A 12782-nucleotide genomic window follows, 5' to 3' on the forward strand; every position below is an offset into this window, starting at 1 on the left:
GACTGAAAAGGGAAGTTATCTTCTAAATGTTTTCTGTCTTGCTGGACTGCCATTTTTTCTGGTCCTTTAGCTTTAGAAAATAGGCTTTTCATTTTTTGGCTGAACCTATCAACATTTCCAGGTCTCCAAATGCTTCAGCTCCAGGTTGGGGATATATGACGCAAAAAGAAAACCAGAGAACTTACCACCCTGTGATTTCTTGGTCCCAATATGCCCAACTGGTTTGCCTTCTTCTCTTCACCTTTCAGAGTTCTTTTAGTTTTGCTTTATATATAATGCCCAGGGTTTTTAGTGGGAGAAATAGGACAAAGTACATCTACACCATCTTCCTGTAAGTTGAAGTCCAGATCCATTGTTTTTAAGGAAAGAAAATGTTAGGGTTATTGCTGAAGACTTCGTTGTAACTTTTACCCAAGCCCATGTCTCTCTCTCCTACCCCATGTATCCAGCTCATGATTTCATACTTTCATCGCACACATATATAACTGAACATTGCATATGTTGTATTTTGTGGTTTAAAATTTTATATATCATACATTATATAAAGATTAATTAAAAATGTATTATAGACCCAAATGTAACATAAAACTATAAAACTTTTTGAAGAAAATAGAGGTTAGTCAAAGTGTTTTTAGATATAACACAAATAGCAAGATCTATATAAAAAAGGACTTCTATGAAGAATAAAGAACTTGCAATATTCAGCAATAAAAAACCAAACCACCCAATTTGAAAAAAAATTGGCAAAATGTTTGAACAGCTATTTCTCCAAAGAAGATATATGGGTAACAAATAAGTATATAAAAAGATGTCAAATTGTTGGTAATTAAGAAAATTCCAATTAAATCCACACTGAAATACTACTGCATACCTATTAGAATGGTTAAAATTAAAGTAAAAATCTGACAAAATCATGTGCTGGCGAGGATGGAAAAACTAGAACTCTCGTACAATCACAATAGAAACTGCTTGGCAGGTTCTTAAAAAGTCAGACATACACTTACTGTACACCAAACAATCCCACTCCTATGTTTTTATCCAAGTGAAATAAAAGACTTATGTTCATACAAAATGTTCAGAGCAACTCTATTCACAATTGCCAAAAACTGGAAACAACCCAACTATCTCTCAATTTGGGAATGGATAAACAAACCATGATAGGTCTATCCACACAATGGAAGACTACTTAATAATAATAATAATAATAATAATAAAAACTACTGATACAGGCAGCAACTTGGATGACTCTCAAAAGCATTACGCTGAGTGAAAGAAGCCTGATTCAATAGGTTATATACTACATGATTCCATTTATGTGATATACTGGAAGATGAAAAACTATTGAGACAGAGAATGGATCAGTGGTTACCATGGACTTGGGGTGAGGAGGGGAAATAAGGAAGTGGGATTTGACTACAAAGGGGTAGCACAAGGGAATGGAGGGTGTTGGGGATTGAATCATACACCCTACAAAAGACACATTCAATTTTTAATCATGGTCCTGCGGGTGTGAACTCCTTTGTAAATAGGGTCTTCAAAGATGTTATTGTTAGTTAAGGTATGGACTCCTTTGTGACTAGGATTTCAAAGATCTTATTTCAATGAGGCAAAACTGAAGGAGGGTGGGCCTTAATCCATATGACCGCAGTCCTTACAAGGAAAAGGAATTCAGACACAGTCGGCCAGAAGAAGCCAGAAGTCAGCTAAAGCCCCAAGAGAAGTCCAAGAAGACACACCACTTTGTGATGGAGGCAGAGATGTAGCCAAGAAACCAAGGATTGCAACGAGCCAGCACCAGAATGCTACAGGCTCCAGGAGAAAGCATGGCCAGTCAAGGCCTTGATTTTGGATTTCTTGTCTCCAAACCATGAGATAATAAATTCATCTTGCTTAAGACAATCAGCGTGTGGTATTTGTCACAGCAGCACTGGCAAACTAAGAACAGGGGATGATGAAACTGTTTAGTGTCTTGATTGGGTTGTGGTTACATAATTTCATACATTCATCAACACTCATAGAACTGTATATCAAAAAGACTGAATTTTACTGCATATTACCAAAGAATAGGGAAAAAAATTAACTTGTATGTCATTACACTATATTTATCCTCCTGCAACTTCCTTTTGCACTCAACATTTTTAATTTCCTTTTTTAAAAAACTTTATTTCAATTTCAAAAATTAAAATAACAGACAAAATTTAGTTTAACAAATTCTGGAAGTATTACTTTAAAAAATCCTGTCTAGACAGCTTTATCTTATTTAATCCTAAAAACAAACAATTCTTTCTCCAATGTTCCAAAAGATGACTAAATGAGCACAGATTGGTTAAATGACATGACCAAGGTTTCCTTGTTAATGAGATGAAAATGGAAAAAAAAAAAGCTTGATTATATTCACATCTCATAAAACTAAATCCCATATTCTTTTTTTTTTACTTTTTGCACGGATGTAGTACTTTCTTTGCCTTTGCTACAAAAATATTATAATATTGCTGTTAACTATGGTCTATAAGTTATATTGTTGTATTTTCCCATATGTTACCTTGTAATAGAGGAACATTCTAATATTTGTATTATTAACCACAATCTTCATCTACCACTGAAACTGCTATATTATATAATCCTAAATTATCCTCTGTCTTTCAATTAACATTAACCTCCCTAGACTATCTCTTTCAGCTACAATCACATTTATAAATCAGAAATGTTAGTTAAACTCATTATAATGTGTTACCATCAACTCTATTGATTACCACATATTTATGATAGAACTTATTTAAACATTCTATATACATTCAGCATCAGCTTCCCCTTCTTATTGCACATTCTGTCTCCTACTAACCTTTACGCTATAGTTTAACTCGTATTTAGTTCATATTAGTGAGATCATACAATATTTCTCCTTTTGTGAACATTTTAAAATTTCTTGATCTATCCATACCTTGAAATTTTTCAGTAGGTAAAAGAATGCATTTTAAGTGGAGGAAATGTAAGGAACAAAGGTTCAGAACTGATATGATCCCAGGGTCATCTATACACATGATTTTAAAATAGAAAATGTCATTAAAATGTCCACATGATCCTCTGGGGAATATTGCTTTGATATGTAGGTTGATAGAAATCATCTGTCACTAGCCGTTGACTGATTCTCAAAACTGTTGTTCCCAAGAGGTAAATTCTTCCAGGGACGTCAGCTAAATCAACATTAAGTAAAGAACATGACAGAAACCAGACTCTATATTCTAATTTGTTTTTGTCACCCTGTAAGAATTAAATGTTTTTATATATAATATTCCGTAACATGTAATGGAAAAAGAACCAGATATTTTTTAGTCCTGCTCTATCAACTAAATAGTTGGTAACTTTGGCAAGTCATTTAACAACTCATGAAAGGGGAGTTTTTTTTATTAGATTAAGCCTCTTTCCAGCTATAACATATTACATGATATTAATCAAAACTCTGAAGCATTCAATTATCCATGCAGAAGCCTGCCATGTCTCAGGAGCTTATCTAGGTGCCCTACACACAAATCAGAATAAGAGAGAACCCCCAGGTTAGTGGGTAACAGCACAGCCACAGAACGTGGTATGGTCTAGGTTTGTGGGTGGCCCTGCAAAAAAGCAGCCGTTCAGAGCTAGTGCAGCAGTCAGAGAAGAACGTGAAGTGTGAGGGCGCCAAGTAGGCAGCCAGATGCCTCCAAATGCACCGTTGCTCCTTGGTTCTTTACATCTGACTTTATTTGGAGGAAAAAAGAGGAGGCCTTTCCTCTCCTTCTGCTGGTCTGGCAATAGGAGTAAATAAATGAAAAGGAAGGTGCCAATTCTCAGTTGAACCTAAGCTCAAACACGTCTCCCCTTGAACCTTCATTTCTTATTAAACAAAACAAAATGAAGGCATCTGATTAGGAGGGCCTAGTGTGTCAGTCAACGTAAAGATGTAAAAGCTTCCCCAGTAGTGAGTCAGCATTTAGAATCCGCTCCTTTTTTTTCAAGTGGTAACAGCCTAGCTTTGAGAAATATGTGCATAACATTTTCCCACACTTCTTCTACAGAAACAACAAAAGAAAGAAATATTCTAGAATATTATTTTAGAGAATGAACATAATTCCTGCCCATTAATTACCACATGATTTGATGCCAGGAATGTTCATTTGAAAACAGTTAGTTCAGAAGTTTAAATGACAAGGGAATTTATTGTGGTAAAATCAAATGGTCCATTAGTGTAATCTTACTTGTGTGCAGAAAAGTATAAAAAATTGAATATGGAATAAAACATACCCTGTCAATATTGGTATCAACAATTTTATATTTATTAGGAATATATTTGTCAGAATTGGAACAGAGTTTCATTATATGCTGGAGAACCTCAATTAATCGGAAAGCTATTTTTCAAAATTAACTAGGAAACCCAAAATATTTGTTTTAGCAAATTAACATTTATCATTCAAACTCTTACTGAAATATATAAGCTTTCCCAACGTTCTAAGCAAAGAAGAATCATCACAATTGAGCTAACCCTTGAAGACTGAGATAACAAACATCTGTGATAACAACAGAGTATAGTAGAACCCAGGGTTGGAGACTAGTATTCAGAACTTCAGGCCCACCATGGAAAATCCATTGGAGAAATAAATTCCTGATGTCCGCTTTGAAAGATTTTTTAAGGTCTCTCCTTTCACCAAGTTGTAGGGAGCAAATTTATGAAGAATAGCTTCCACTTAATTGATTCCAGCCAATTGAAGTATTCCTGTGTCTTAGAAGAAGAATGCTTATGAGTATAGATGTACAATAAGATAGTGGACCTCAAAGACCTTTAAGTTACAATGGGTTAAATGGTAACTTTACAGTGAAGAAACCTGACATATTGCCTTAACCAAAAGATCAAAGGCAACTTTGGGGACCGAATCATGTATCCCACTAAAGACATGTTCAACTCTCCATTCGTTGTCCTATGGATGTAAATAGGGCCTTTAAAGAGTTATTTGTGGACTCATTTGGGAATAGGATCTTTAGAATATACTAGGAGCACACCTTGGAGAGATTGTGAGTTTGGATCCAGACCACAGAAATAAAGTGAAAATCGCAATAAAGCGAGCCACGCAAAAATGTATTTATACTGGTTTCCCAGTGTATTTAAAAGATATGTTTACACTATACTGTAGTCTTATTAAGTGTGTAAATAGCATTATGTCTAAAAAAATAATGTGATACCTTAATTTAAAAATACTTAATTGTTTAAAATGCTAACTATCACGTGAGCCTTCAGCCAGTCATAATCTTTTTGCTGATGGAGGCTCTTGCCTTGATGTTGATGGCTGCTGGCTGAGCAGGGTGGTGGTTGCTGAAGGTTAAGGTAGCTGTGGCAATTTCTTAAAATGAGACAATAGTAAAATTTGCCACCTCAATTCATTCTTCCTTTCACTTAAACACTTAGAGGTCTTTGTAGGGTTATTAATTAGCCTAATTTAAATATTGTTGTGTCTCAGGGAATAAGGAGGCCTGAGTAGAGGGAGAGAGATGAGGGAATGGCTCGTTGGTGGAGCAGTTGGAACACACAACATTAATGAAGTTCACCATCTCGTGTGGGTGAAGTTCATGGAACCCCAAAACCATTACAATAGTAACATCAAAGATCACTGACCACAGATCACCGTAACAGATATAACAATAATGAAAAAGTTTGAAACATTGAGAGCATTACCAAAACGTGACAGAGACATGAAGTGAGCACATGCTGTCGGAAAAAAATGGCACCAATAGACTTACTTGATGCAGGGTTGCCACATGCCTTCAATTTGTAAAACAAAACAAAACACTTCAATATCTGCCAAGCACAATAAAATGAAGTATGCCTGTATTTAGAACAGGTGAAACTGAATCAGAGTGGGCCTTAATCCTTATGACCACAGTCCTCTTAAGCAAAGGAAATTCAATAGTCAGTCAAGTAGAAGCCAGAAGTTGAAGAAAGATGCAGGAGGAGACCAAGGAGACACATGACCCCGTAATGGGGACAGAGACACAAGCCAAGGAACCCCAAGATTATGGCAAGCCAGCATCAGAACGCTGCAGACTCCAGGACAAAGCGAGACCTGTTGAGAACTTGATTTTGGACTTCTCCTCTCCAAAACCATAAGACAATAAATTCCTGTTCTGTAAGCCAACCCAGGGTGTGGTATCTGTCATAGCAGCCCTGGTAAAGTGAGACAGTAACCCTGCAGAAATGGGACTAATTGGTAATTCTCCTGAAAGGATGCGCTGAACACAACTCAGCACTTCTGTGGCGCTCTCGGTCAAAAGTGCATAACCCAAATCTAATCATGAGGAAATATCTCACAAACGTGAATTGAGGGGGTGTCTAAAATCATTGACCTGCACACCTCAAAAACGCCAATGTCATGAGGAAGAAAAGAGACTCAGAAACTGTCCTAGATTAAAGGACACTGAAGAACCAGGATGACCAAATTCAAATTTTAGATTTCTTTTGCTGTGAAGGACATTATTGGGACAACTGACAAAATTTTTATAAGCTCTGTAGACTAGGGAATAACGTTTCCCTAGTTGTTTCCCTTGTAGTTTCCACAGTGTACTTTGGTCATGTGAGAGAATTCATGTTTTTAGAAAATACAGATTAAAATATTTAAGGGGTAAAATGTCATCAAGCCTATAACTTACTCTTTGTTTTCCAGGAGGACTGGGGATCGAACCCAGGACCTCATACGTGGGAAGCAGGCACTCAACCACTTGAGCTATATCCGCTCCCCTGTAACTTACTCTTAGATAGGCATGAGAGAAATTTTTGCTTGAAGAAAATCGAATCTTGATTGTGGTGGTGGTTATATGAATGCCAACATTTGAACCTAAATGGGTGAATCTTATTGTTTGTAAATCATAATTCAGTAAATAAATGAAGCTGATTTTTTTAAAAAAAATTGTTCATTTTAACATTAATATTGTTTATGAAGTAGCTACTCAGGTAATAAGTCATATGAACAGACTCTAGGTTTTTATGTTATGGTTTTATATTGATTGACTAACTGATTACCTAAGCCAATGTATGAAATTCAATTAATTGTCACTGGGCAGTTATAAGCTCATTCTCCCCATGCATATCATTTCATGTAGTCTATTTTAAGTAGCCTGAAACTAGGCTTGTATGTTCTCATTCGAATCTTGCTCGCTTAAAAAAAGCTGCAAATACCTTCTATCTAAAAAAAAAAAAACTGTTCAATAAAAGATGGCTCCAACATAAAAGAACCCCTATCTTTTGTATTATACACAAACAAGAAAAGAGAAAAGAAGAAAAGCATGTTGGCTGCTTCAAAGGAAATGAAAAACTAGGACGATGGCCATTTCTGAGCATTAATAATAGGATTTCAGTTGTTCCCTCTATCACAGGAGCTTAGATATTAACTCAACTTAGGGAAGGGGTTGGAAAATGAGCTGTGTCCTGTCGTGAAGGGGTTCTAATGTCTTTGCATTTCATTACCAAAGCCTGGAAAAAGGTGAAGAGTGAGGGTCACCAAAACCAAAGACACTGGCTCGCAAACAGCAGGACTGAAAGTCTGTTAGTACCAGGAGAAGCAATTCCCACCGACATGTGGGTTTAGAGCCGACCCACATAGCAAGGCAGGATGAGGCTGCAGGTGGCCTCCAGGGACAAAGCTTAACATAGAAGTGAGCAGCAAATGCTCAGACTTTCTTTTCCTCAAGTTCTACCAAATTAACTGGGTATGCCTGCACAAATCCTTTCCCTGTGGCTCCGTTTCCTCATCTGCAAGAAGAAATATTGTTCTAAGTGATCTTTAAAAATATCTTGTGATTCTGAATCCCAGAATCTTTGGTATGAAACACAGGGGTCTTTTTTACTATCTCTTTTCTGCTATTTTCCTCCCACTCACTTCCCAAATCTGACAGTATTATCAGATTTGTTGTCTATAGTGCTCTATGGGACATCCTTTGGAGAAGAGGAAACATTTAAATTGTTTCCATTGTGGTTTTTGAATTCTAGAAGATAGAAAATGTATTTTTTTTTCCTTCTGCATTCCTGGGAGTATCCACAAATCTCTCCACAGCATGTACAGTATGCCCAGATACAGATAAAAGACAAAAATATTTTATTTTGCTTAACTTATATCCATCTATGTAACTGAATGATTTTATCCAGGGAGCAATGATAATATCTGTATGAATGAGGCTGTAGATTCTCTTATCACTATTAACAGATTCTGGATTTAAAAATGACTTGCTTAATGAGGGAACATTCCTTTCCTAGGATATAATGAAGAAATGCATAGAAAGATCCATTCCATCCAACATATGAGGCCAGTTTAAGGTACAACTACAAACTTCACACCATTTTACCTCATGGAGAAAAGGGATGGTTTAAATTCACCCAGGTTCTGAAGCTCACAAGTGCTTTACCTGGACTGACACTAAACACTTTCACCTTAAAGAAAAGAGATGTACCCAGACCTCTGGAAGAAGCCACTTTTTATCCTTGTTGTTGCTACCTTTTGAGATTTGGCCATGTTTGTTACCATATCTTCCTGAATCACTTCCTAACAGTAGTTAAAGATCAGTTTCATTGGTAATAATCCCTTGGTGTCAGGGAGGCTTATCCCCAAGAGCCACGTCCCATGCCAAGGTGAAGATAGTGAGTTTATTTTCTGAGTTTGGCTTAGAGAGAGGCCACATTTGAGTAACAAGGAGGTTTTCAGAAGGTAACTCTTTTTTTTCTTAATGTTTGTTTATTTTTCTTCCCCACGCCCTCCTCTGTCCTGCTGCTTTTGCTGTCTGTTTTCATTTGATGTGTGATATTCGTTATTGATTTCTCTTTTTTGTCTTCTCATCTTTCTACTCTAGGATTCACTGGGATTCAATCCTGGGAACCTATGATGTGGGAAGAGTTTCCCTGTTAATTGTGCCACTTCAGTTCCCAGTCTCTGCTGTGCTTCCCCTTGACTCTCCCCTGCATCTCTCTTTTGTTGCATTATCATCTTGCTGCATGACTCACTTGCGTGGGCACTGGCTCGCCGCGTGGGCACTGACTGGCCATGTGGGCACTGACTCACCACACAGGCACTCATGTGGGGCACTTGGCTTGCCCCACAGGCACTCATATGGGCACTCAGCTCACCACATGGGCACTCGGCTTGCCACACCAGCACTTGGCTCACCTCATGGGCACTTGGCTTACCACACTGGAATGCTTTCTCTTCTTTCTCACCAGGAGGTCCCAGGGATCAAACCTCGGTCCTCCCATATGGTAGGCGGAGGCCTTATCACTTGAGCCGTATCTGCTTCCCAGGAGGTAACTCTTGGGCAATAGATATTATTAGGCTAAGTTTCAATTTTACAAGAATAAGGTTCATTAGTACAAGCATTAATATCAAGGACTTGGCGTATTGGTTTGTCCTCTTTCTCTAGGCCCTGTCTATGTACTCCAGAGATTCTTGCCACTCTATTAGAGAGTGTAGCAGGACTCCCCAGGATGGGAATTTAGTATTTTGTTGGGTATTGTATAGGGCTCCACCCACTGAGGTAAAACCTTATCATCACATGAGCATATTCATATTCCATAGGTGAACACTTCCCCATACATCCTTCCCCTACCCCTGATACCCTGGCCTTACCTTGGAATATACAACGATAACTTATTTCCCCACTGTAAAAGAGTTAGGCTCATTCATAATTTCCCTACACATGATTCTTCTACCTCTTTTATTTGGACCTATAATTAGTCTTATATCCATTAAATATATGACTTGAACACTTAAATCTTTGGTCTGTTCATATGCCAGTTGAGCCCTGAATCAGCAGAGTTGTAGCCAACACCTACTCTCTAGTTCATAGGTCTTGACCAGGACAACTAAGAGAAGGATGATGATGACAACCCCAATCCCAAAAAGCAAAGAGTATCTACAACTGCAAGAAAATAGTTCCTTCCATCTGCACCATAAGATCTAAGCCCCCTCTCAATCTGAAGCAGAGCAGGTGAGAATCTTTGACTAGGACCCAAGCTCTTTTGCCCTACCAGGTAGAAAAGAAACAGTACTTAAACATGTAGATGTAGACAGAAAAAAAATTAGCTTACCATACTTGCCTATTTGTTTTTATAAATCTTGGTCCACTTTGTACCTCTGAGTTGGTTTCTAGGAATTAAAATAAATTCTTAATTTTACTTTTTTAAAAAGAGTTCAGTCTGTATCTTTGTATTAGTTTCCTGAGGCTACTGTAACATAGAGCCTCAAAGTAGGTGACTTATGACAACAAAACTGTATCGTCTCTCTGCTCTGGAGGTCAGAAGTCTGAAACCCTTGTGTGGCAGGGCCCTGCTCCTCTGAGGTCTCCAGGGGAGGGGCCTTCCTTGCCCCTTCCAGCTGCTGGTGTTTGCTGGCCATCCTTGACACTCCTTGGCTCCAACCTGTGTCTGCTTCATATGGCCTTTGTCCCTAGTGTATTTGGGTCTCTTTCTCCTTCTAAGGATACCTACCAGTTGTATTGGATCAAGGGCCTACCCTACTCCAATATGACCTCATCTTATTTGACTACATCTACACAGAACTATTTCCACATAAGGCCACATTTACAGGCACCAGGGTTAAAGATTTCAATGAATCTTTTTTGTGGGATAGAATTCAACCCACAGCAATCTTATTTTAAATTGTACAGAAGTTCCTAGAATTAAAAAACAAAAACAAACATAGGACTGAACAACACAAACAGTGAACCCTCACATAAACTATGAGCCATAGTTAATAATTTTTTTAAAAAAGACTTTAACATAGCTTTTGGGGAGATACAATTCAACACGTAACAATCTGCTGGCAAGAAATGAGGGACATTCATGGAATGTGAGGCTGGGCCCTGAATGGGTCCTGATTATACCTTTTTGGAAGTAATATGTTCTAATTTTGGAATACATCTAAAACAGAACTTTCTTTGCAAAACTACTCCTCCTGTCTCCCCCATCCCTGCTTAACTTCTCACCTAATCAGAAACCTGGGCAATGTGTGTGGACACATGCATAACAACTAGCTCTCTGGAAAACAAAAACTGTATGTCTGTGTATAAAAGTTTATTACATATTTTACCAATGTAAAGGAGGTGTGGCACATAACTTGCAAATAGTAATCAAATACACAATACTTTTTATTGTAAATTCCATACAGCCAATTGTTTCTCACAGAATGCTTTCACTGATTTTTGCCCAAACTCTTGAATCCATTGCCAGCCTATGGTTTCAGCTGATGGTGAGTGTTGTTCTGATATGAATGTTGGTTGATGTTGTTGTCTACAATTATTAATAAGGTGAAAGCGAAGCAAGGAAGAGGTACATAGCAACATCACTTAGTCCTTGACCTTAGCAACTTCTTTACTGAATCAGACAATAGGTTTTGAATACTGGAAGAATATTTCCTCAATTTTGTGTGTGTGCTATTCACTATGTAATGGCTATAGAACTATAGACCTGAAAACTTTTAATGTGTAATTTACATTATTAACACTTTTACCATCTCTGCCTTAAGACTTGATTAGAGTTGGCAAACTACGACCTGTGGGAAAATCCAGCTGCTGCTTTTGTAAATAAAATTTTATTGGAAAAAGCCATGCTCTGCTCATTGATTTACATACTGTTGTAGCTGTTTTTGTGGTACGACAGTTGAGTAGTTGCAACAGAGCCCATACGGCCTGCAAAGCATAAAATACTTACTCTCTGACCTTTTACAGAACAAGTTTGCTAACCCCCATTTAGAAAATTGAGAAAACAATAAATTAAGCCCGCATCTGTAGCATTTGCTGATTTGCGTGGGTAAATAGCCCATGGTGGCCGATTTCAAGCTACTAATGTGACACCGCTATTCACAGAGTATCGTAGTGATGTGCAGAAGTGCCCCATTAGGTAGCATTTCCATCACACACAGGCGGTAAGATGTCAATAACCCCAAGCACTTAGGCAATACCAGAATGTAGAAAAGTAATTCAGAAGTGGTGAGTTTGGGGTATCTATTACATTTTTAGAATGTAATCTCTTTTATTGCACCTTCATATAATTATTTTTAGCCATCGCTATGTTTAATAATTGGTTCTGCCGCCAGCTCTGGCATGCCACTGCCTAGAAGCCTTTTATTCTCTCCATCTCCCCGAGGCTCGCACATCCAACTGTGCTCAAGTCTTATAATTCTGTCCTCTAAACCTCTGTACCATCTATTCCCTCTCTTTCCTCACAGTCGGTGCTTGGGCTCTGGCTGTCTTCATCTTCTTGCCCAGACTATTAGGATAAATTCAGAACGTAGCCCTTAAATCCATCCTCCACACCAGCATTCTCAAACCATAGTGTGCTTCTGAATCACCTGGGATTCTGACTGAAATGCGGGTTCTGGTTTAGTAGGTCTGGGGGGAGCCTGAGAGTCTGCATTCCTAACCTGCCTCCAGGTTGATGCTGACGCCCCTGATCCTTGGACCACACTTCACGGAGCGAGGTGAGCCCGTTACTAAGCATGTGAGTCTGACCGGGTTACTTCCCTGTATGAAACTATTTATGGTTGCCAAGCACAACAGGCAGTTTCACACCTCTCTGCCTTCTTAGTATTGTTCCCACTGCCTGAAATCATTTTGCTCCCTCCCCCATTCACCTGGGAAACGCCTCCACTGTCAAAGTGCAGCTGAGGAGCCTCTTCCAGGAAGCCTGTTCTGACATCCCCAGAATGAGCACTGTCCCCTCCATTCTCTGCTGCTCTCTGTCAGTGTGTCCATGTCACCACACGTTGCCTCATTTGTTT

The sequence above is a fragment of the Dasypus novemcinctus genome, chromosome 7, assembly GCF_030445035.2.
Source record: "Dasypus novemcinctus isolate mDasNov1 chromosome 7, mDasNov1.1.hap2, whole genome shotgun sequence".
Lineage (NCBI taxonomy): Eukaryota > Metazoa > Chordata > Mammalia > Cingulata > Dasypodidae > Dasypus > Dasypus novemcinctus.